The following is a 24,911-nucleotide window of genomic DNA, read 5'->3' as shown; positions in this document are numbered from 1 at the left end:
CATCTTGGATTTTGGATTTATTAACCAAATGACTACGAGCTCAAGTCAAGGGAAGCACAAATTCATATTCACATTCATACTCACTCTCAATATCACAGTAATCACCATTGAATACTTCAACTGTTTGTTTACCCTGCCTCTTTCCTTATTTTCTCTTCTGCTGAAATAAATAGCCCAATTACTTACATCCACGTAAAGAAACTATCCCCAAGTACTTACATCCACGTAAATAAACTATCTAACATACCTTTACCTTAACTTGTTCTTCCCATGACTCGAACACAGTATCTACCAAAAACATATAGATTTCAACCGCTATGAGAGGCCACTCATTCTAATTTACATGTACCAAAGTGCACAAAATCAAAATGCAATATACATCAGACATGGATTTTTTTTTTAACAAATATTAATAGATTTCCAGTTTTTTTTAACAAATATCAAGTAGATTTCCAATTTATTTTAACAAATATCAAATAGATTTCCAATTTTTTTTAACGAATATCGAATAGCTTTCCAAATTTATTTCTAGTGAAAATTTCTTAGAAGATACAAGTTTTATGTGCAGGTTAACAGATTCATTTGAACATAGTCCTTGAAAAATTGATGTGCCCCTCTTAGAAATACCTTATATAAATCAACTCAAGTTTGTTCCAAAATGTTTTGGAACATCAAATACAATTGAGTAGTATCTTATAATTTCTCGCTAAGATAACAACATTTGAATTTTTGTTAGAATCTCTACAACATTTGAATTTTTGTTAGAATCTCTACCCAAATAACTTCCAGCTAATGCGTCTTGCCTACAACTCATCATGCTCAGTATGCTCCTCATCAACTGTCTCATCATCATTATAATCCTTACAGTCGTCCTCCTCATTGTTCTTTTTCTCCTCTGCTTCAAAAGGTTCCTTTTAAACATCCTTGTGTATTTGCCATGTCCCCTTTGCCAACTTCTTCGCATATTCAAGATCATCACATACTAAAATGTTATTAAATAATGTTCCTGATTTTACCTTCCATAGCTCAATTCTTAAGTATTTTAGACTGGGGAAAACATATAGTTGTGGATCATCCTTAAAATTTGGATTGTCAATCATTGGTGCAAACGATTTCCCTTGTACTTTGGATTCTTGATTTTCTTTGGCTTCTAGGGTCCTTTGTACTCTGGATTCAGAATGGTTGGATCTTTCCACTCACCATCCTCCTCATCATCCTAGTCCTATCGCTTTATGGCATCTGGATCTGGAATTTCATGCGAAATACCATCATATCCCTTAACCTTTTTGTCTTCTATATCAGGAATGTATACTTTGTCTTCCCAGTCTTCCGCCTTTTTGGCATCAAGATCTTTAATTTGTTTTGGTGGAAAAATATCCCAATCAATGTATAAACTTCCAAAATATTTCTCCTTGTTATCAATGAGAATGAGAATGCTATAAGCAACATCGCGCTGAAGAATAAAAGTATAAACATGAATAAGTTGATATGCTTCACATGATACATCCTTCTTAATAGGATGGTTCTTTCCACCATAAGCAAGAATTGCATGAACCTTCTTTGCACTGTAACCACATATGTCTTGACCAACATGATGTTGAAAGGTGTATCTCCACCAACCATATTTTGATCAACATCACCACTCAATAGCTTCACATATCCACCATTGCTGTTAAGTTTCTGCTCATGCTTCACATAAAATTGAAGAACATGTGTCTTATCCTTGTTGTTAAACTCCAAAAACTTAGCCAAAATGGTGAAGAAATGTGCATCTACATGAGTTTGAATCCCTTTGTCATTAGGGTCCCCATTCATTTTACAGAAGAGTTTGAAGCCACTTCCTTATTGCGCCCTCATCCTTCTTCCAATCAAATATCACCCATGATTTTCCCATCCATTGTTGAATCACCAATCAAGATAAACAACATGAGTGGAGAATATCAAAGCACATGAGAGGAGGATACTGAAGCACAACACATGAGCAAGAGGGTCAACTTGACCAATCCTCTAGAAGCCATTTTCAAGGGCCAGACATGGATCTATACAACTGAAATGCAAGTAAACCTTTAGCAAATGGATCTGTACAACTAAAATGAAAGTATACCCATGTCAAAATTTCTCAAGATCTATGCAGAGACAAGTAAAATTTGAAGTAAAAGACAAACAAATATGTGCCACTCTTGTTGGATCTTGTTGCATGAAAAATGCAACATGGAAGAGTAGGAGGTGATAAGTGTTTGATGTGTGACAAGGTAGCCTTTAAAATGAATCATAATATAAATAATCATTTTTCCATGTGTGTCTCTCTCACCAATGTCTATTATTAGGTCCCATGCCAACTTGCAACTTACCAATACACCTACCCATTTGTACATGGAAATTTCAACTATTAGTGTCGTTTCGTGGATGCTTATTTTCTCCCAATGAGTGCCCTAGCAAGGATGCTCATAACCTGTTACCTTGATTTTATTTTAGGCAAACTATTTGAATTGAACAAACTAATTAAATAAACCATTAATTGTACAACTAGACATAATGTAGATATATTGAAAGCTAGGTCTAACTAAAATATTGGCTTTGAGGGGAAGAAATTGTTGGGACAACGAGAAAGGGAGACCCAAAGCGTTGAAAAGGTATTATTTCTTAAGGTAACTAGACCATACACACTATACACATTTAACTAATCACTTGCACTGTGATCACAAACAAAGCGCTAGATATTATTGTAGGGGAATCATGCATTCTAGTGAACAAATGCTACACGATTATTTTAACCACATGAATTTATAGGGAGATCCTTTTTAAATCGATTTGCTTCTGGTTCGGTTAGTTTGTTTCCCCTCCAACACCCGATATTTGATCTCGAACAATTCGATGATTTGGATCCATAAAAATATAATTTTTATATAAGCTCAATTTGAAAATTGCCTATGAATCAACTTATGTTTATTGTCCCTTCCCATTGTTGGTTGTGTTTATTTAATTGGTGCCTATTGATGAGTAGTAATATCTTGGTTTCTTTTCTGTTTTCAAATTGGGCTACAAACAAATTGTGATGTTAAGTAATTACACAATCATTGAGTGTTGTGCTTTGTCATATATAAATCGGTTTTTGTTTGTTTTATTCCAAGTCGCCAGTGATAACATTATGTTATTATGTCTTACCCAACCACTGAGCCACATATAGGTTTTCCATTGAAGCACTAATTGCATTTAACCTAGACCCCCTTAGTTTGAGACCAAATAATAAATCTAAGAACTTGTATTTCCATATCATTCTACATATAACATCAACACCATGGTGTGGTGAGTAGTCTTGTGCAGAGGTTGTGAGTAGTGGGCTCATCTAGTGGCAATTGCATTAGAGAGTTTGGAAAATATTATGTGTGTGAATTTAACAATAGGCTCTATTAGTGGCCATATAAACTTCCCCAATATTTTATTCTTTCGATGTACCTTTACACCTTTAGAGACAATTACTAATTGAATATATTCATTTCCATCCACTTGATTTCACAACCATTCTCCACTAATCCTGTTGGCTTTCAACTGTAGAGGTAGTGGTTGCTGAGGACATGCAATGTACTCCATGACAACCTATCTTATTTTTACACTTGGAAGCTGAAATCTATGCACTTATTAGCTAGGGATAGGGTTGCTCTACATGGAATAGATCAACTCTATGGGGTTTCTCTTCCTTCCCTCATATCTCAAGGGCAACAATTTATTGAATCTGGGCACCATTTTACAAGGGAATACATGCTTCAGATGCATTTCATTGTAGCGAGCAAGATTCTACATTTAACAGGGATTTGACAATGGGTTTAACTCAGAGCCTACACATCCATCAATCTTTGAGAGAGTTCAAATCTTTATTTAATCGATTGAGAGAGGCCAAATCTTTGTTGAACCGATTGAGAGAGGCCAACTCTTTATTGAACCAATGTTATGAAAAATCTATGTGATTGTTATGTGCATCTTAGGCCAATAAATTCTAAATCCTGCCCGATACAAGATTAAATTAAATTATCAAGATCCAATTATACACAAAACAACTAAATGTATGTCTGTTAGTTATTCTAGGTTTCAAATAGGAAGGGGCGTCAATTGTTGACGATCTGATGAAGGGATGGAGTCCTTTCATTGCCTTGAGCAATGTAAACTATCCTCTTCCTGTTTACCAAGTTAGAGGCTTATCATTAAGGTTACATCCAAAGAAACACTTGTATGTTATCAGGAATTATTAAATCCAGATAGTGAGGTTCGTTTTTTTCATTATCAAATATTTGTGTTAGGTTTTATTAATCCCAATCACAATTTTTGCATTTTCTTTTACTTTTTGATTTTTTCTCTCGGAATACGTTTTATGTGTATGAAAGGGTAACGGTTCAGAAGTATAAGGTTTATTGAAAAGAAAATGTAATGAAATTGAACGGAAATGAAATGAAATTTTAAAGTTCACTAGATTAATATAGTTTATGGGACCAGGGATGGAATTTTACAGGAAAATTATCCGTTACAAGGTGATTTTCCTGTCAAATACAGCTTGAAATTTTACAAGGAAATTGTAAACCTTGGTCCCAGAGGTGTGAAAACTGTCAAATTTGACGGGTAGGTCTGTTTTGAAATTCCAATCTTGTATGTGACCACTAGATTTATTTTTTTTCTTTTTACAATTCAATCCTTTTATTATTCAAATTAATGATGCACTGACCCAACCTTCTAACGGTCCCCCCACTGAAAGGACAATTCCAAGAAACCCATGTTAACATATCGCTGTAACTATTTCTATTATATATTTAATAGTTTTATTTAAAATGAATCAGTGACTACTTGCGAGCTCACCAGTTCTCGCATATTTGAATGAATGAATGCATGGAATTTTAATGTCCATGAGACTAGCTATAGTCTATGTGACGACTAGCTTCCCTGCTTTTTTCATTTTGCAATTCAATCTTCTTATTATTCAAATAAATGATGAGCTGACCCAGCCTTATAATAGTCCCCTGACCGAAAAGACAATGTCAAGGAACCTATGTTAACATAATGTTGTAACTATCTCTGATGTCTCTAAAAGCATCACATTCCAAAATGAAATGTTTTTCCGATTCCACTGTCCCAAAATTGCAAAAAGTACATACTCGCTCTTCCCAAGTTTCTTTAGGTCTTTTCCACCGACATGTTTTGCACCATAACTGATGCGAGTTAGTTCTTAATTGAACAATAAGAATCTTTTCTCTCCATGGAATGCTAGCTCCAATGTACTCTTTTTGTTGGAGGTGACACGTGGGGTTGAATTCTTGAACACAATACTTCTTCTTTCTACCCGACTCTTTTCCCTGTATATACTTACAAAACTTCTCGATAACATAACTCTTCAAATCCTTGTTATTTGTGGGATATGCATTGACGTAAATATTCCATTTTTGCATCCATTTTTTGTTTTGACCCATCTATGATTTCTTTCTTTCACTCATTCCTTCATTGAAGATAACTTTTGGCCATCTACCTTATCCCATTTACTCAATTCTTTGAAGATACCTTATGAGACGCACCATAGCAATTTCTTCGACGAAAGTTGCTCTTGTTTCACTAAGGATTATCTCATAAGAAATCAAACTTTTTATTTTAAACTTGCTCACGATCAAGCGCTTTTGGATTTCCTCAATTTGTTTCCATTTTGAGATAGGGATGTTGCTAGCCCACAATTCACACCCATATAATATCACTGGACAAAATCGAAGCCCAAAAGGCACTTTAATTGTTTTCCAATACCATAACTCTTCCTCTCTACATTTGTTTTGAAGAGAATATAATTCTTTCCACCCTCCTAAAATTATATTCTTTCTACAGTGCTCCCAATTAAGCTTATTGTTGAAATCAATCTCGAGGTACTTGTATTCATTTTTTTCTTCAAGAATGTTGCCTTCAAAGAAGAACATATGCTCGCTCTGCTTCTTTTTATTTGAGAAAATAATTATTTTGGTCTTGTTGGTATTGACTTGCATCCCCACTACTTTACAAAAATTCTGAACGGCATAAAGGTGCATCTGCAATCCCTGGTCCGATTTAGCAATCAATACAAGGTCATCAACATATAAATGAAGTTTTATCACAAACTCCCCCAACCGAACACCATCCCCACCTTGCAAATTTAGCCACTATTCCAATTTATCAATATATAAACCAAAAAGAGTAGGAGATAAAGGGCAACCTTGGTTGACTCCGATGTCACTTATAGAACTTTCTGACACTAGTACAAAATGACTAATTAGTTACTAAAAAAATGACTAAAATTTGCATATAAATGACCATTTTTCAGTCGGTGACCAGTAGTAGCTAATTTACAGTATCTTATAACGCAACCAACTTTTAGTCATTTTTAGCTTAGTCATTAATTGGTTGTCTCAATTTCATTGTTTAGTAGTATATTTAGTCATAAATTTGGTCATTAATTTAGTCATTGATTTAGTCATTAATTGCCACAATTAATGACCAAATATACAACAAAATATATTATTATATGGTCACCCGAAAAAACCAATTAATGACCAAAGAAATATGACCAAAATGTTGGTCGTGTTATAAGATACTGTAAATTAGCTACTAATAGTCATCGGTATGAAAATTTTAATCATCGTTTGAAACCAATTAATGACCAAAGAAATATGACTAAATTTTGATCGTGCTATAAGACACTATAAATTAGCTTCTAATAGTCATATATATGCAAAATTTAGTTGTCATTTGTAATCACAAATTTATCTTTTTTTCTTTTCTTTTTTTTTTCTAGTTAAGACTAACCTAAGTACCCACGGGGGATTTGAACCGGTGACCTATCGCAAGGAGTGCCTTAACAGCGCACCCATTCATCGTCAATCCAAAGCCCCGTGAGCGTAATCACAAATTTATCATTTGCAGTAGCCATTTATCTTTTTTCAATAATTTCATATTCATTATATAAATGACTAATTTAGTAGTTTATATTCATTTCATTTATTTTCATTAATAATTATTGTAAACGATTAATTTAGTTGTATATTAATTTTGATTGTGTTCATAATTAAACAATATAAACTACTAATTTAGTAGTTTTCGATTGATTTTATGTGCTCATTATTAATCAACACAAATTACTTAGTATGATTTTGCGACTAAATTAAAAATATGTTATACAATATGCACTGATTCATCTAATATGAAAATGAAAAGTTACATATGCTAATTACAATACTAAACAATATCAAGTACAACTATAAATAAGTTTAACCGTATAAATTATATTATATGAAATGTCAAGTATTACAAAATGAGTTTAAAACTTAATATTCGCTAGACTACAATTTACACATGAAATGTTGTTTCATCACTACAAAACATTTTCATTATGTTGCCAAAGAATTGCAAGTGAATTCACCAACTCTAAAGACGTTACCATCAATCTCTGTGTGTGTGTTATGCAAGATATTGGCTTTAAGGGTATCGCTAGACTGGGTCTCTTCTCTCTCTTTTTTCATTTTTTGTTCGAGTGTTATTGTTTTCATCTTTCTTCAAATCCTACTGCTGACCATCAATACTGAGTTCTTTCTCTGAAAGCAAAAGAAGATACAGTGTAGAGTGTAATACATGAAATACAATGAACACTGGAATATAAACTAAAGTAGAGTATAAAGGATTTATATGACATATACCTCAACATCAACAATGTTAAAGTTATTTTCCCCCATAAAAGCAAGAAGCTCAAACAAGATTTCTTTCGTTGAGTGAAAGTGGCCACTATGTGGTTAGATGAAGCTGGCTCATCCGCTTCTGGAGGGCAAGCTCTTACCCATATCGTCATTGAAGCCCTAGCTCCAACTGTCCAGGTAGTCCAGGCATCACTCGATGAGGCTTTGAAGTTTTCCGAAAGTGCCCTAATCTGTTGGTTCAATGGTTTTTGGCCGCGGCTGATAGCTCTCCACAATTGGATCTCAGAGGTATGGAAGCCTGTAATTTCTGATGAAATTAATATCTACCCCTGTGCTAGGGGTTTCTTTATAGTAGATTTTGAAAATCCTAAAAGCAAACAATATATTCTAGATTCTAACCCTTGGTTTTGGGAAAAATCAGGCCTATTCATGAAGCCATGGAACCCATCATCCAATCCCTCTACAGTAGTCATAACCTCAATACCAATTTGGGTGATATTTCCATGCCTACCCTTGCATCTTTGGAATCTCTCCTCACTAAAAGCCATTGGAAATGAAATTGAGAAATTTTACTGCAAGTGCCCAGAAACAGAGGAATATGCCAGAACCACCTATGCACACATATGTGTGGAAATGGACTTCAGCGCTGATTCCCAGCTGAAATAAACCTAACAAGTAAAGACTATGTGTGGAACCAGAAACTCGATTATGAAAGTGTCCTCTTCAGATGTCGATCCTGCTTTGAGACAGGCCATCTAGCCAAAAATTCCCTAAAAGCCTCCCAGAAAAATTCTGCTAGAAAAAACCACCACAGATCTACATGGTGGGAAGGAGCACAAAAAGAACACTACATTGTCATCAGAGAAGAATACTCTAGAGAAAACTCTGAATCACAAGAAATTGGGCAAGAAAGAAACAACTCTCAAGACAAGCAGGGAAAAAGCCCCACTTAACAAATCAACAGTTATGAGGATTTGAATACCGCACAAAATAAATCTTCATTTAATAGCAAAGCAGATCTCCTAGACCAAACTTCTTCTTTGACTATCTTCAAAAGGACAAACACAATAGATCGTGAAGCTAAGACACCAATGTCCCAAGAACCAGAAGAGATGAAGGAGATGCAAGATAAAGAATGTTGGAAGATGGTAGAGAAAAAAAAGAAAGCTACAACACCAATCTCGCCAAGAAAGACGAGGAGCCAGATAATTAAAGACTAAGAAAATTATAGGTCCAATAGACCAATTTGGTGTCAGTGGACGTTAACCACCACCACCACCACCACCATCATCATCATCATAAACAAAGAAAATAAAATGTCACCATAGAGAATAGCACCTTAATAACTTAGTATTCAACCTTCAGGGAAAGCCTAGGCACAATCATGCTAATTAAGTTACATTCTAAAAATATCAAGCTATAAATAGCTTTTGAAAACAGATAATCTCAGGTGTTATGTCTAATCCTAATTGTTTTATTCGCAACAACATCTAATTCTCTAACACATGAACTTGGTCAAGTATATAAACAACATGTGATCAAATAACAACATGAAAGTAAACTTTTCTAATAGTCATGAAAATATTTCAACACAAAACAATTAACATAATTTCAACCAATATCGTGTAATGCTAGTTTCATCTTCAAGCTTTAGTTGTTGTTTAAATGGACATGATACCAAGTATTTTCAATTTCATAGTTAATATACAAAGAAAAATCAAAAGTGACGCTTAAAATATAATAAAACAATAAAGAGAGGATATTATGGAATGGACATTGCAATTATAAAAAAATTATTTACCTATCAATCAACGTATTGTCAGACATTCCTAAAACATTTGCTTGCCCAAAATAACCATGAGGTGAAATAATCACAACATTAAAAACATCGATGGAGAACCTATGCTCAAATCATTTTCAATTTTGTCACTTAAAAAATAATTGAAACAAGATATACCATTGATCTCAAACAACTTACAAAAAAAATCCTTAGTGGCACAAACTCTCCTAGTATCTGTATCAGAGCTTAGAAGAATTTTGTATTCTCCTTTTAGGACTATTTGCAATTTGCCACTTAACTTTAGTAAAGTTAAACAACATATTACACAGTCTCTTTAAATGAAAAATCAGATATAGTTTCAATAAACAGACTGAGAAATTAAGAATGAAATGCGTATGGACACTAATGCCATTGAACAAACAATATGTTACCAATAAGAATATTATTTTTAAGAACTTAAAGGAGGACCACATACCAATCCAAGCATGATTTAAGAGCCTTTTGAATATTGCCATACTTCTTTCTCGCGGACCCTTTGAGCATGCATTCGAAAGATCGGATAACGAAGTAACCTATAGTTCCAACCATTGAATTAAAATAAGCAAATGTTATTTTCAGCCTCTTTCTCTTGGGAGTGTTTCTTTTACATTGCCCATATTTCTGAGTGTGTCGTCCCATCATCCAACTTACATAGGAAAAATGAATATATTCAGTTGTTGAATATATTAGAAATCAAATGTAAAATTAACTCAACTTGATCTTTACATGGCATAGGCATAATGAAATGGTACAATAGAAGCATGTTAACTAAAAAACAAGAGATGATAAAAAATAATAATGGAGCATTGTTTCCTTCCATAGAATTTTCTCTAGCCACAACAGTCAAAAGGATGTGTTGTATCAACATATGCTCCTCATTGGTACATGCATTTCCTTATTCCATGAAATCCTGCACATCTGCTACCCTCTTACTAGACATGACCCTAGATCCCAGAGCTTAAGTGCAGTGAGAATAGAGCTTCTGCAAGCATGCATGCAACTTGATATTCATGGTCAAACCAATGAATGTGGCAATGACATTGAGATTTCACATTCTTGGCTAACATTGTTTACCTAGAACAATGTTCTTGGTAACTGGAATTTCTCGTTCTCATTCTTGGTACATGTTTCTTGCATTGATCATCATAGACAACTTGATGTCATAAAGTCAAATAGAGATCAAAATTTAACCATAACTCCTATAGTCAAATATTAAGGTCCATCTTGCATAATGAATTTTAAGGAATTGCTCATCATATCCCGGTAAATTTCTAATTTAAGATCCTAATATCATGGACTATAATCAATATGATTAGCCTCACATCTTTCATCACAAAAATAATTATCTCTATATAATGACCCAATTTTAAATTAAAATCATAACCTTCAAAGTTGTCATTACAATCATCCATCATTAGCCTCAAATGAGGGCTATGGCTTTAAATGACAACTCTAATCTAATTGAAAGATACAATTTATGAAGTATGCATAAATATTTGAAGATGTAATCAGTGTGAAGTATGTAATTTATACTACATATTTTAAAATTTTAAAATAAAAAAAAAATAAATATGTAATTTATACCACATGTTTTAAAATTTAAAGATAGAAGATAAGTAAAAATAAATAGTAATAAGTAAACCAGCATACTTCCATCTTTATTCTTGATCTAGGTCAATACCATGTGCCATCTTTACTTTTATTAATATTAATATTAGGGTTAATAATATTTTTTTGCATGGTATCAATAATAATTTGGCCCATAGGGTTCACCTAAATAAAACCTCTTCTTTTAGTGTTTTTTAAATATAAAGTGAATTATGGAGTATTAAAATAGTATTTGGCCCATGGTACTAAAATAGTGTTTGACCCATAGACTTCACTTAGTCTTCGTAATATAAAGAGGTTTATGGACTAAATATAAAAAGAAGTTCTATTTATTTACCATACCTCTAATTTATTTATATTTATATTTATTTACCATACCTTTGGAGTAAGTATAAAAAGAGGTTTTATTTATTTACCATACTTCCACTTTACTTATATTTTTATTTATTTACCATCTCTATTTTTTGAGTGTTCATAAACCTCTTTATATTCTAAATTTATGTTGTGTTTATATATAATAATAATTAGTTTGATTTCTAAATAGGACTATATTACAAATTTTAAATGTTTATGCCTACAGTTACATTTACATTTTTATGTGAGATCTACCACAGATTGGGTTGTAGAGCACACAATAAGCAATAATACGTAAAAAAAAATAGTAATAATAAGTAATAAATAGTAACTAAATAATAATAGTAATAAATAAATAGTAATAAATGGATAAATAGTAGCAAGTATAAATAATACATATTTAAATTTAAAAGGTTTACATAATATATTATTTTTTTACCCAAAACTTTATACATTACCCATAAATGTTCTTAATCTTTATTGAAATCGAGGTGTTATGGGTTTGGGAGTCTAAGTGTAATTTTAGTAAAATATAAAAAATAAATAAAAAAACAAGTTTATTAAAATGCATAATCTATAAGTCCAAATGTCTGGGAGTTTGGGATAAAAATAAAATGACCAATCTATGTAACTTCAAATGTGTAGGAGTTTGGGATAAAAATAAAATGATCACCTATAGAACACCCAAATGTCTGAGAGTTAAGATAAAAATAAAATTACCAACCTACATAAATCCAAATGTCTAGGAGTTCGGGATATAAATAAAATGACCACTCAAAGAATACCCAGATTCTTAATAAGAACTCATAATGCGGAAGCCTTTTAAAAATAATAAGAACTAGTTTCTTTGAAAAGCACGGTCTTAAGAGATTCAGAAGTTTGAGAGATTCTGAATAAGAATTGACAATGGGAAAGGCTGTTAAAAATAATAAAAAGCCAGTTTCTTTGAAAAGCACGATCTCGGGAGATTCAAAAGTTCCAGAGGCTAAGGCATGCAGGCTATGGAGCATGTTTAATCTTATGGATATTTGGATATCTGGCTCTAGATGGCTAAAACATATTTTTAGTTGGACATTTTATTTGCAAAAGCAATATATAAAAGATTTATCAAAAGAGAAATAATATTCAAAAATAAATTATACCGAAGAAATGCTTAGATCCATATATATCTGAGATCTGAGGTGTAAACAAACTCGTAATTTGTAAAAATGCCCGAACTTCAGATCATGTAAGGAGAAAAAATGAAATTTATTAAAGAAATGCATATAAAGTGGATTGAAACCATGTAAGGAGAAAAAATGAAATTTATTAAAGAAATTCATATAAAGTGGATTGAAACAAAATGGCGTTTTATAAAAATGCGTGGAATCTAGACTTACTCACAAAATATTAAACCCTCGCTTATGCTTTGCAGGTCCAAGCTAAGCTAGAACTGCAAATTCTCCACTTTCCTCATTCTCCACATTAATGTTCAACATACTCCTTATTGCCTAGGGATTGGACGTATACACACACAGAGGAACAAACCTCATCCTCGCTAAAATGATTCTCCACCTTCCTCATTCTCCACATTAATGTTCAACGTACTCCTTATTGCCTAGGGATTAGACGTATACACACAGAGAGGAACAAACCTCATCCTCGCTGAAATGTCCCGCCTGGAAGATGCGCTCAAATAGCTCCCCACCTGCTGCATATTCCATGAGTATAGCTAGATGGGTGGTAGTCAAAAATACCTCCTTGAAGCAAACTATGTTGGGATATTGCAGAGATCTGTGATTAATAATCTTCGGCTTCACATTTTCATCAATCTTCCTCCGTTGCTAGGCATCGTCTTTCCCCTACCTGGCACCAACCCTCTCCCAATAATATCGGGCAGTAACTGCACCCAACCAGTAGAAAAGAGGTCGCTTCCCTAAGCTATGTTGGGAGGAGTGGGCGTTATTATGGTGACACAACTTAATGAAAATAGCACACAACAATGTGGAGCAGATCCACCGAAAATCTAGCCTCACCAAGGAGATCTAGATCAATGCTACCATCCCAGAAATAGTTCCAAGTTGTAAAACAATGCCAATTATCATGGAAGAATCTACGATCTATAACCCCTAGGGTTTACCACCAAAGCACCCTAAACCCCAAATTTACCGCCTCTACATTTTAATCATTTTTTTTCCTTCGTGATTGATTAAATTCCAGTCCACACAGTTATACCATGGCGACAAACCTTCTCAACAAGAACAAAAAATTCGATGAGAAAATAAGAGTAGAGGAAGAACTAAAAAATAAAGCAAGAAAATTGAATTGCTAAAAAGAAAAAACAAAGAGTGAAAAATACCTTGGAATCTCAACAATTTAGATCAGATCCGGGCAAGCGTGAGAAGATGGCTGGAAGAATTATGTAAATTAGACATGCTTATTGATCTAACATGTATGTGTTGCAATAAAGTCAATCTGAAGCCTTTGTTTGTTTCATATGAGCCCCTGTTCATTCCTTTCCATAATAGAAATGCCAATTTTTACATGTAACATCCGACTTGTTATAACAATTTAGTGAAATATTTATTTATACTCCTTTCACTTGCAAAATAATTTTATTTGAGCCAATTTGGGCACACCAGTCTAAATAGTTTATAATAGGATAGTGGATTATAATATATTATTTTGATAGCATTTCACGCACTAAATTTTATTTTCTTACACTTTTCACATTAAATTTTATTTACCAAGTTTCCTAAAATCAGATATTAAAATTGATTTTCAAAAAAAATAAAATGGCTATATTTTTAAATATTAGAAGTTAGTTTTAATTTGCTCCAGGGTGTGGATTAGTTGATGGTGGAATGGGTTGTTAAGGCATTTTTTATAATGTTATTGATTTAAACTTAGATTAGCTTAGTGTACCACGTGTGAGGTAATGTGGGCATACTTGGAGGTGATTCTGTTAAAATTTATTTTCAAATAAAATAAAATGGCTATATTTTTTAATATTAAAAGTTAGTTTTTGGTGTGGATTAGTTGATGATGGAATGGGTTGTTAAGGAATTTTTTATAATGTTATTGGTTTAAACTTAGATTAGCTTAGTGTACCACATGTGAGGTCATGTGGGTATACTTGGAGGTGATTGTGTTAAAATTGATTTTCAAATAAAATAAAATGGCTATATTTTTTAATATTAAAAGTTAGTTTTAATTTGCTCCATGGTGTGGATTAGTTGATGATGGAATGGGTTGTTAAGGCATTTTTTATAATGTTATTGGTTTAAACTTAGATTAGCTTAGTGTACCACGTGTGAGGTAATGTGGGTATACTTGGAGGTGATTGTGGTAGTGGATAGAATCGATCACTGTCACGTAAGTACAAGCTCGCTATAGTTGTCTATTTTTCCATATTCAAAAAATAACAATAATAATAATAATAATCTTATTTTTTAAATTTTATTGAATTAATTATTTATCAAAATTAGATGTTATTAAAATCTCATGATTTTATTGGAGGTAGTTTAGGTGATGGCAATAAGGTAAACTAATTTTCTTGTAAGCATTTTCTAAATTGTTTCGTCACTCAAACACTCTCATAGGAAAAAAAAAGGTCTTAACCCCACCTAGAATGCCTAAAAGACAACTCTCAAGCAAGCCACCCAATGTCACATTGGTGGCTTTCTCTCACTCCTTAGACTATACTGAATGATATCCTTGTCTAAGGGGGGAATCCATAAAGATCGAGCTAAGCTAGGTCATTGAGTAATGAAGGAAAGTTACTTAACAAAGACTAGTTATTTGACACTACTCACTCTCAAAGTAAAAGGTTAGGGATAAGTGTGCGAATAGTCAAACAAACAATGAATTATGAAATTATTTAAAAAAAATTTAATTAGAAAACTATGCTTATTCATGCAACAAAACTATACTTGAAAAATTAAAAATAAAACTTGCTCAATTAACCATATAACATGAGATGCTAGCGAAGCATACATACAATGGCACAATAAAAACATAAAATGAATCATAAATTGTGTCTATACCAGTAAGGAATTAGATCATTCATTCATCGTATTCATTAGCATTGAAGATTGAGAGTTTGTTATCATCATCAAGAGACCATTCCATAATTAAGAGATCATACACCAATAGTATTAACTATGTTTGAGATGTCAAACAATTATGTGTTTGCAATTATAAATAAAGGAAATATTCAAACTTTCATTGTTACTAAGGAAAATGAAGACAACAAAGTTGAATGTGGACCACTTATACATTTGTAACATTCAAATGTCATCCATTTATCATCAATTTATCACCATTTATAGTTGGGTAGTTTGTAAATGTAGATTTGTGACCAAAATGATGTATTTGTAACATTCCAAAGTGTGTAATTACAATTAATGAACCATGAGAAATACCATTAGCATGTGAACACATTAACCACTATGTATTTAGAACAAATTTCCATTAAGACTAGAGATCAATGTAAGTTTTAAAGCACCCCCGAACAATAAGAAATTCCATATCCTGTCTACATCAAATATTTAAGAATTGTGTGCTTTGTATAAATTGTGTGTAGAGTGCACCAATAGTGGCACTATTGGGCTTCAATCACAATCTTGTTAATGTGTGTTAAGATGTGACATTTCAAATTAGAAACTGATCATACATCTATAAAAAGGCAAGCAAGTGAACTATCAATATAATCTTAAAAAAAGTGAATTGTTATCCTTGTGAACCAAGTCATTTCACTAGTACAAAATGGTTAATTAATTACTAAAAAAATGACTAAAATTTGCATATAAACAATCATTTTTCAGTCGGTGACCAGTAGTAGCTAATTTACAGTATTTTATAACACGATCAACTTTTAGTCATTTTAGCTTAGTCATTAATTGGTTGTTTCAATTTTATCTTCTAGTAGTATATTTAGTCATAAATTTGTTCATTGATTTAGTCATTAATTGTCACAATTAATGACCAAATATACAACAAAATATATTACTATATGGTCACCCGAGAAAACCAATTAATGACCAAAGAAATATGACCAAAATTTTGGTCATGTTATAAGATACTGTAACTTAGCTACTAATAGTCATATATATGCAAATTTTAGTCATCATTTGAAACCAATTAATGACCAAAGAAACATGACTAAATTTTAGTCATGTTATAAGATACTGTAAATTTGCTACTAATAGTCATATAGATGGAAAATTTAGTCGCCCTTTGGAATCACAAATTTACCATTTGCAGTAGTCTTTTTTTTTGTAGTTTCATATTTATTATATAAATTAATAATTTAATAATTTAATAGATTGTATTCATTTCATTTACTTTCATTAATAATCATTATAAATGACTAATTTAGTCATATATTCATTTTATTTGTGTTCATTCTTAATCAATATAAACTACTAATTTAGTAGTTTTAGATTGATTTTATGTATTCATTATTAATCAACATAAATTAATTAGTATGATTTTGCAACTAAATTTAGAAAAATTTCATACAATGTGCATGTTCATCTAATATGGAAACACAGAATTTCATGTTAATTACAATACTAAACAATATAAAGTGCATCTATAAATAATTTCAACCACATAACTTATATTATATGAAATGTTAAAGTATTACAATATGAGTTTCCAACTTAATATTGTTTGAACTAAAATTTACACATGAAATGATGTTTCATCACTTCAAAACATTATCATTGTGTTGCCAAGACATTACAGGTGAATTCACCAACTCTGAAGACTTGACCATTAGTCTCTATGTGTGTGTCTTATGTGGGATATTGAATCTAAGAATATCACTGGATCAGTTCTCTTCTCTCCCTCTTTTTGCATTTGTCACTCCAATGTTATTTCTCTCAGCCTCTTTCTTCAATTCTTGCTTCTTAGCATCAATACTGAGTTCATTTTCTGAAAACAAAAGAAGATACAATGCAGAGTGTAAGACATGAAATACAATGAACAATAAAATATAAACTAAAGTAGACTATAAAGAGTTTATACGACATATACCTCAACATCAGTAATGTCAAATCCATTTTCCCCATACAAGCAAGAAACTCGAACAAGTTTTCTTCAGTTGGGCAATAGTGGCCACTATAATGTGGCGAGATGACCTGTATAAACAAAGCAAATAAAATGTCACCATATAAAATAACACCTTAGTAACTTATTATTCAACCTTCAGGGAAAGCTTAGGCACAATCATGCCAACTAAGTTACATGCTAAAAAGTTCAAGTTGTAGGTAACTTGTGAAAACAAATAATCTAAGATGTGATGTTTAATCCTTGTCATTTTATTCTCAACAACATTTCATTTTCTAATGCATGAACTTGGTCAAGTATATAAACAACATGTGCTCAAATAACAACATGAAAGTAAACTTTTTTGATAGTCATGAAAATCTTTTAACACAAAATAGTTATAAGGATTCCAATCAATATCATGTAATGCTAATTTCATCTTCAAGCTTTTTTTGTTGTTTAAATTGACATGATACCAAGTATTTTCAATTTCATAATTAAAAGACAAAACAAATTCATAAGAAACATTCAAAATACAATCAAACAATAAAGAGAGGATATCATGGAATGGACATTGCACTAATAAAAAATTTGTTAACCTATTCATCGATGTCTTGTTTGGCATTCTTAAAACATTTTCTTTCCAAAAATAACCATGAGGTAAAAGAATCACAAGATTAAAAACCATAGGAATCCCTACTAGAAACATTTCCAAAGTTGATGGCTAAGGTGCCTGGAGGACCTCTAACAGGAAATTAATCATATCCAATACATGCTCTGCATTGTCTCCCCATCCTTTTTCCAATCACATTTCTTGTAACACGCCCACAAAATATTCAACTAACAATCAAACAAAGACATTGACATTTGTTTTTATCTTTTCTATCTATAAAATTTGAATTTGATTTGTTTCGAGAACATATTAATTCATATTTAAAGTCCTCCTAACATATGAGAAGGTACCAATCAAGCATGAAATCAGAAAAATCGACCTCAATGAGGTCCTCAAACAATTTCTACAATAGATTTTTCTTGCTATGATATTTTGGGTATAAAAAAGAACATATATACAAAAGAAAAATCCATATATTACTTATGTTCAAACTCTGTATATGGTGTATTCTTAGGCAACTTTTAGGATGTTCCTCCGCCTTTACCAAAATGAATTGTAGCTTGGTTAAACTCAGTATCCTTTCATTCAGCATCAATTTCTGCAAGATAAATGTCACATTATTCTTTCCCATTTCTCAGCATGCTACATATGATAAATTAAAAGTCACATAAAATCAAGAGCAAACCCTTTTCTAACCAAAACAAATAGTGCCTCTAATAAAAATTCATTCTAATATCACCAGATGAAAAGAGAGTGGACCATTTTTGTCGCTTGACTTTGCCTGTTTTTTTTATGAAAGTGCTTGAGCTTTAGGAACCAACAAATGTGAGGGAAGTTGTAAATGTGAAAAAAATTATGTTGACCTTTGTAGACTTCTTCAAAATGATGTGAATGATGCCATTTTCGGATGTGGTAAATATCATAATAAGAAATGGCCACATTGGATGCAGAGATTAAATATAAAAACTTGTGGACACGACATGCATTCTAATATATTGCATAGTAATGAGTACCATGGGCCTCCATGGGTTACAACTCCTTAGTATGTTAGTCTTGATGATGAAAGAGAGATGGCAACGATAAATATGGGTGGTCCTAGTTTGTATGGTGGATATCTTCAAACCAAGGTCGTCATCTTAATGAACCTAGGTTCTGACATGGTAAACCTGGATCTGGTCCTCACCCAGGATCTGTCAAGGATATTTTCACAAGAGTCTCACAATTTATCCAATAAATAAACAGTTAAATTTTATATTAAAACAAATTGAAGCGAACTCCTCAAAATCATCTTAGGTGGGTTGTGGTCAAGTGGTTAAATAAAATCACTTTTAGTGCAAAAAGTTGGGTTCAAAGCCACTTGAAGACATGTTACTGAATTAATATGGCCAACAAAGTTATCTACCTCATCCAAAAGTGGGTGGAAGTCTTAACAACCTTGATGGCCCATGGTTGTGGTTTGTCTCAACAAATGAGGAAAGATGCAAGTATTGGATGAATTTAATGTGGCCAACGAAGTTATCTACCCCATTCAAAAGTGGGTGGAAGTCTTAGCAACCTTGATGGCCCATGGTTATGGAATATCTCAATAGACGAGGAAATATGCAATCTTGGATGAATTTAATGAAAGAGATACCCTTGGCCATGACCTCTAAGGAAAGGTAGAGCCCAATTGATTAACAAATTTCCATTTTCCAATTGAAAAAAAATAGAATATCACAAGATCCTGAACTGGACAGAAAGATATCTTTGCTATTGTAGTTGTCAAGTCATGCATGGAATGTCTAGCCTTGTATGATCAAAGAAAGATGCTTCTTCAGAATTTTCTATGGCACTTGAATACACCTACGCAAAAGTACATTAAATCAACTTTGAATATCATATGGAAATAAAATAGAAATATCAACTATGGTGTTAATATCAGTCCCAACAAAAAATTATTGGCTAAAAATGAATGTGTTACACACACAATAGTGCCAACTCCTTTTCTTGCAGAAAAAATACAACCAATTGGATCAGTTGAAGGTCGAACACTGATGCTAAATGATGTCCACGACAAATTTGGGCAAGACAACACACCCTCAAATTATTAATTCAATCAAAATGGGAAGGTCTAAGCCCTCATCCAAATGTTGAAACAATATGAAATGAAGGGCCTGAACAAAACCCCACCCATATCAAATACTGAAGAGCTTGGTTAATAATCTTACCATTACCTAAAACCAAAAATGTTTCACAACTTTTCAACCAGATTGAAGCTCCAGCCAACCATGTTTGGCAACACCCATTTTCAAGAGCATATGCCTTATAAAATTTATAACATATCTGACTTCACAAAACTACATTTCTAATTAATTCAAGGTGTTGAGCTGCTTTGTGCCTCAAAAGAAAACACATGAATTGAAATAATTATTCTGAAAGGAAAATCTCAAAAAATCCAATCAAAATTTGGCACAAAGCTTTGCTTAAATTTGTACCAAATAGTGCATATCCATGACAGATCCTTCAAGTCTTCAAAACTAGAGACAACCCCACCTTCGCATGGTTGTGAAAGGATTTGGTGTCCACCTCACCAAAAAGGGTAACAAACTTTTAGGCCTCTACTCATGCCGAAGTAGTGGAGTTGTCTTTCCATAATTATTGAGGCACCCCTTAATTGTTGTTGGTGGGTCCAAAGCATGTTGAGTTCCTATGGTGAACATATTCTTGTTCCTTGAAAAGATATGTGATATATTTGCTCCAACAATTTTTTTTCTTAGAGGACTAACAATGTGCAAGTAATATGCCTTCAAGGTATCACCCTTACCAGTTCTGTAAAGCATGAGTCACTTTCAGTATGACACCGAAAAATTTTCTATGCAATGCTTCATAAAAAAGTTTGCAATTACCCCTAAATTTTACCAGAAAACCCACTAAAATTCACTATTTTAGTTTACAAGAATGGAAAAGGTCAAAGAAAAAACTAAATCAAGCTTTGAAATACTCAAGCCTTCATCATATTTCAAGAAGTTTCCTGATGCAATGTAGAAAGCAACTTCACCCCCTACAGAAAGACTCTCGTTTCCAATTACTCTAGAGAAATGTCTTATTGGAGATGGTGTCAATACAATGCTTGTACTGACCCCTGCATAATCATGCATATATTGAAGCTCAAATTGTCAAATTTACAATATATAATGTAAGCAAAGTTAAAGTGAAATCCATTTCACAAAAAAAAATACAAAAGTATTTTTATCACTATAAAACATGAAGAATGTTGTTAAGCATTGTGTTTATCACAACATACCAACATGAAATTTTACCATGTAGATAACCTTGTGACTATTGATGATCAAAATTAGGCGACATGCTGAAGCCCAAATAATACGGATGTCTAAGTAAATGTCTACAATATTACAAAGAAAAGGCCCCAGATAGAAACAAGAACAAGATGTTTCGTTGCAATGGTTCTCACATATAAAACTAGTTATTATTTTTCATATCCTTCCAAATGGCTTATTTCAAACTACAGAATTGGCAATTTGACCCCTTCTCAGGTGAGACTGAGTGGAAGAGCACACTACAGATGAAAACTACAACATATTACAAATATATGCATTCAGGAAATGGCACAATTGACACAAATGTCCAATCACCTTAATTGTCATGTCTTAATTTCATGTTCCCATGCATTGATTTGTGTAAGGGTGTGGTTAAAATGTCAAATGTGTTAAAAATATGTAAGAAATAAATGTATCAAGAAAAAAATTTGAACATGATGCAAATTTGTAAACCCTTTTCACGATTATTAAAGAGCTTAAATATCAAGGTGTTTCATGCATTCATGTACTCATGTGAAGCTTAAGAATGTTTGCTATGTCATAGATATGTTACCTAGATATGTCAAATCCAACATGAACAAGTATAAATATGATAATGTATCCTTACAAGTAAAGCGTTAATCATTTTTAGTTCATGCTAATCATTTTTTATTTTGTCACTTATTCTCTAGTCATATATTTTAGTCATAGACTAAATTAGTCATTTAAGTTAGTCAATTTTAGTTGAGTCAATTAATTATAGTCATATATTTGATCCCTAGACTAAATTAGTCATTTAAGTTAGTCACTTTTAGTTTTGTCACTCAAAATTGCTCAAATCTAGTAGTAATTCACTTGAAATAATTGTGGTGCCTAACTTTTTTAGTCACGTAGTCACTAATCTCTCATTTTGTACTTGTGTGAAATGCCTGCTAAAGTTCTAATTTTGAAATTCACCTCTTCATACAGCCTATGGACAACAAAACTATAATGCAAAGGAATTTCAAGTTCTTTCATTCTACTCCACAACTTATCTCTAAGGACCATGTCAAATTCCTTTTGAAGTTAACAAAGCAACAAAATACTTCTTCTTTTCCCTCCCAACCCTTTTCAATAATGTATCTCAATGAGATACCATGATCTACTGTAGAATGTTTCAGCTTAAAACCTGTTTTCCCTTTTGCCCTCTTTTCTTTGACTTCCACCCACTTATTGATTCTATTTTCCACCATGTTGTTAAATAGATTTTCAAACAAAGGATTTCTCATAACGGTTCTATAGTTGGAAGGATTATTAATGTATCCACTTTTAAAAAGGGGTATTACTAAACTAGTTGTCCAAACTCTTGGGAATCCCTACCGAATGATGTTGTTGAATATTTCCATGATGTGCAGTGCAAGAATGTTCATTTCCCATTTTAGATATTCTTCTTGAAGTTCAACCAAGTCCTTTGCCTTTCATATTTTGAACTACTTAATTCCTGTCTCTACTTCCTGTAATGTGAAAATATTTGTGGTTGTGTTGATCCTGGGAGGAGGCTCCTCCTCTAATTCTTTCTGATAGAGTTGTCTTGCATAATCAAACCATTGATTGGTTGTAATATTATTTTCAATTTGCTTCTTCCTTGGTTGAAGTTCCCATAAAAAATGCTTTGGGTGATTCTTGCCTAGATATATTAACTCTTCTCGCCTTCTTTTCATGAACTCAACTTTTTTCTCTTTTAAAATTTTCTTATATAGCTACATTCATTTTCTCCTCACCTACCTTTTTCAAGGTTTTCCTTGACATTTTGCATTTCTCATCAAACCAAGCATTTACAGGAAAGCAATTTGATTCAGATTTCCTATTTTTTTCTCTTTTGCACTTCTCAAGTGCACTCTAAATTATGCTTGTTAACTCATGACTATTGAGGCTTTGGGAGTCACTCTTCCCTTTCTAAACTTGATCTCTCCAACATTGTTTTGAAGATAGTGCAATTTTCTTGCGTTAGAAGAATTTTTCCCCTTGATATCAATTGTCGAGAACATTGGGTTTTCCTCCTATACTAACTTTCTTCTAACCAAGATAACTTTCTATAAATTGGGTTGTGGTATGATTTTAAGTCCCACATATGCTCTTCAATCTTAACTTCATCTATCCTTTCTATCAAGCTTTGTGAACAAATAACGTAGTCAACAACACTTGCCCCATTGTATGTGTTGCAAGTGAACTTCCTAGTGTTGGAAGTAATGCTTCCATGTCATGTATAGTTGTCATTGTGAGTTACGATGAGTTAGTCTAGAAGTAGTTGTTTCCAACGTGTGAGTTGTAATGGTGATCTGGTTGTGTTGAAGTTAATAATTTGTGTCTTGTATATTTGCATATGTGATGATCAATATAAGTATTATGTGGTTTTTGTTGTGTGTACAATCTCTCGCTCTATCTCTATTTTTCTAACATGGTATCAGAGCCTAATCTGGCCTGCCTCCCTCAAGGGAGGGTTAGAGAGACGTGACAATCACAATAATTGATTCTCTATAAATAAATAGACTAGGGTAGGAGAGTGGATTGTCTTCATTTTTTTTATGTTAGTAGAATAAATTGTTGTTGAGGGATTTGTCAGATCTGTATGTCTTGGTAAATACTTTTGCGATGTGCCTATGTGTTATAACTTTAGTCGGTGGAGCGTTAGCTAATAAGAATTCCCTTCTGCCCACTCAATCTGTAACCTCATCGAACCATGAATTCTGCAGCAGATCTATCACTGGTCATAACATCAAGGGGTCAAATTGCATGGATCAAATCGACCAAAGGAAATCTTCCATGCTTGTTTTGTCAAGTCGGACACTATGTATTTATCACTGTTTTTGTTTCAGAATAGATCTATTTAGGGATGTTGAGTACTTGGAGGCTGCTCAGAATGAAAACGCTCTCATCATAGCTAGCTGTTGCAACGTCATCCAGAAGTTCTCCACCGATCCTGTTTGCATCTACTCCATCCTGCTCTCCAAAACAGTGAGCACCAGTCACCAAAAGAATGATCTCTCGGTGCCATCACTAGCCTCAGCTCAGTTGATCCTTGTTCCCGTTCCATTTATCCCCATCAAGGTCTCAACGGTGGAAGAAAGAGTTTGTCTTGTCTATCTAGATTTTGGATACCTACTTTCCCATTCTCATGAAATAATCCCTCGTGGATAGCGGCATGAATTGGTCGCTTTTATTAGTTTGATTTGTCAAAACCTTATTTATTTAAGGTTATTTTAATATTGTCGAGGTTGTTTGGTATATTATGAAGAGTAAGGAGGCAGGTTGTTTGGTATAAGGAGTTTGGTATATTATAAAGAGGTTGAGCATGAGTTTTCTGGCTTGGGTATTGTGATTTATAATTAAAAAAAAACGTGTGAGAGATAAATTTTGTGTTTTTATTTTTATTGGTTATAAAAAGGATTGATGGTTCTTAATCTAGAAGCCCGGTGTCCGAAACATCAATTCTTGTGTGTTAGTAATTTTGGTTATAAAAA

At 32.7% G+C, this 24,911-nt stretch overlaps 1 pseudogene; it reads right to left on the bottom strand.

Moving 5' to 3' along the window:
- Positions 1 to 803: 803 nt before the first annotated feature.
- LOC149209635 (calreticulin pseudogene) lies at positions 804 to 1,905 on the bottom strand (annotated as a pseudogene).
- Positions 1,906 to 24,911: the final 23,006 nt, after the last annotated feature.

The sequence above is a fragment of the Pinus tabuliformis genome, chromosome 1_2 (genome assembly GCF_031772625.1).
Source record: "Pinus tabuliformis cultivar Carrire ecotype Pingquan chromosome 1_2, CPIR1, whole genome shotgun sequence".
Lineage (NCBI taxonomy): Eukaryota > Viridiplantae > Streptophyta > Pinopsida > Pinales > Pinaceae > Pinus > Pinus tabuliformis.
The sequence above is the reverse complement of the archived record's forward strand: the minus strand, read 5'-3'. Positions and strand labels throughout refer to the sequence as shown.